The following is a 2881-nucleotide window of genomic DNA, read 5'->3' on the forward strand; positions in this document are numbered from 1 at the left end:
TTTCTGGGAGAAAGGTTAGTATAGCAAGGGGGTAAGGTGCAGGTTATGACCAACAGGCTTATTCAGCTCAAGCCCTCTCTTAACAGTCAATAGCTTGGACTGGGGATCTGTGCAGGGAAATCTGTATCTAATTTAGCTGTCACAGGCATCAACCTGAGAGTTGCTGGAGAAAGCTGTTGAGAGGACATGGGTCAGAAATCTTTAATAGAGAACTGGAGAACCCAAAGGAGTTAATTCAAAAAGCTTCAGTCCAGAGGGTATGATGACAGGAAGTGCAAAAACTAAGTTGTACATAGATACCTCCAAAGCATGCATTGGTACTTTTTTTTACAGCAGTCTTGTCAAAACCGCAGATTGGTATTCCCGTTGTACTGGTGGCAAACTGAGCCAAAAGCATCTAGTAGCATTCAAATAGAAAGTAGCCAAATCAAGAGATGCTGTGAATTTTGGGTGCCAATTTGAAACACTAAAGGCCTAATTTGTCAGAATACTTAACATTAGATAGCACTTTATAGCTTCAAAACATAGTTTCCATTGAGTTCAGTTGCAGTTGTAAATGCTTGTACAAGTCAGCCCCCAGGGTTTCAGGTGGTTTGGCACCCAGATAATGAGGAAAACGCAGCTAAGGATCCTGTGTGACTGGTTTGGTTTAAGTGACTTGCCTAGAAGACCTGGGGCAGAAGCAGGGATAGAATCCAGTTCTCCAGTGTGGGGTTCCACTGCCTTGTCCCTGGGACAGTCATCTCTCTTCCTGCTATCCCCCATCTTATTCAGTCTGCAGCTTCCAAATTTGGTAATAAATGGGGTTCGTGCAGAAACCTGACTTCTTCAATATGTAACCCAAACATCTCCAGAGTAGTATGGATAAAATAATCGACAATCTTATAATTAAAGATGATAGCATAATGTGTGAATCAGGGGACTGAATCCAGGCTGCAGAGGCAACATTAGCTCTAGCATTTCCTAACTTTTGACAGGTTGAGTTTATAACCTGAATAATAATGTTCCTTTTATATGTGGGTTTTTAAAAATTATTATATTTCATTCCAGCTAAGAAAATAAGATGTAGCATTCATAATTGTAAACTTTTAATAGGTATAGCTTCCCAGGCAAAGGGAGTCGGTATCAAGGGGGCAGATCCTATTCTACCTCTAAGTATTTACATGGTACTTGTGCATCTAAGTGTGGACCTATTCCACACTGCTTCAGTTCCCAAAAAATCATTAATACAAAAGGTGCAGGGCCCTCCTCCTCACCACTTTTTATGTAGGCTTATGGCTAATATGTACATATGTAGAGGTGTTATCAGGGAGGTTGTTGGAGAAGGGCAGAAGCATATGTTCAGGGAAGCAGGGCACCTGGAGCTGTGTCTGAATAAAGGGGTATCTTCCAAGCACTTGGAGCTCACAGTGATCCTTACAGCCTGCAGAAAGAATGGAGGGAAGGCCAGAAGGGGAGCAGGGATGTGGGAAGAGAAGCAAGGGGCACTGAGGTACAGGATGAGAGCCCCTGCAGCAGTGATCAAGATCACCTCACTCCAACATTTTGGAGAGCTAACAACTTTAATACCCTTGAGTAAGTCTTCTGGTTGATGGCCCTGTGGGACAGGTACTACAGCTGTGGTGCATTGGTTCTCCTGGCAGCCAGGCTGAGCACAGAAGCTGAGGGTGTTTGATTGCTGTGGGGGAAGACTGGATTTCCAACTCCCAAGATGCTCTGCCAGGCAGCTCAAGACCTGTCCATGACCATCACTCAAAAGCCACTGTATTTGTCCCAGATGTTCAGTGAAACTACAGTTCCTTCTTCAGATGCTATGCACCTAGCAGCATGGCCCACGGATGCTTCGTGGGGCACCACGTCCCTAAAAAAACAAAGCTTTGGCCTGGGTGCTACTGTGTCCCACGTTCTCTACAACAGTCCTGCTCACAGCAATGTGCCATGTGTGGTGACCAGTGGCCCATTTGGTCACAGACATTTAGGTGTACCCCCTTTTCTTATCCAAGCACTATGCCTATCTTGGAACCAGCCGCAAAGGCATCGCATCGCCTCGGAGGGCTAGAAAGCAGGTCCTGAGCGTCTTCAGGAGAGTCCACTAGTCACAGGGACATATCCCTTGGGAGACCCCTTTTGTCAGGGACATCCAGTCAAAACCTACTTCTTCCTCAAAGGGGGGCTGTGTGTGTATGTGGGTGTGTAAATGGGGGTATGTGAAGGGGTGTGTGTGTTCATGTGTATGAGGGGGTGTATGTGTAGGGTATGTGTATGTGTGTGGGAAGGGGGCTGTGTGTGTGTCAAGGGGAGTGTATATGTGAAGGGGTGTGTGTGTCAAGGGGTTTGTGTATGTGAGGGGGGTTGGGTGTGTGTGTCAAGCATGAACGTCGTGTGCCTCTTTTGCCCGGGGGGGGCACGGCGACTGCCTGTAGGCAGTGGTGGAGGGGATGTGATGGCAGTGAGCTTTTGCAGGTGGCCATGGTGGTGTTGGCAGTGGGTGGGTGGCAGCAAGCGGTGACTGCCCACAGGCGCCACCGGCAGTGGCAGTGGTGGTCAATCTCAGAGTGCACGTGCACCTGTGTGCACCCCGTACACGTCACCAACGGTGTCAAGGGGGGTGTCTGTGAAGGGGTGTGTGTGTATGTGTGAGAGAAGGGGGGAATCTGTGTGTGTGTGAGAAGGGGGCCGTGCGTGTGCGCGGGGGGGTCGTAGTTAAATGGAGCTGGGGAGGACAACGGGCTGCTGAGAGACAAAGCCCTGGGCCAGGCAGGCTCTGGGGCAGCCTCCCTCGCTTGGGCTGACAAGGGAGCGAGGTGCTTTGTCGTCCGCGGAGTTCACGAGAGGTGCGGAGCCGGCCTGGTTCCCCCTGCGGGGCGGGGCGGGGCGGGGC

The sequence above is a fragment of the Alligator sinensis genome, unplaced genomic scaffold (assembly GCF_000455745.1).
Source record: "Alligator sinensis unplaced genomic scaffold, ASM45574v1 scaffold353_1, whole genome shotgun sequence".
NCBI classification, from domain to species: Eukaryota; Metazoa; Chordata; order Crocodylia; family Alligatoridae; genus Alligator; species Alligator sinensis.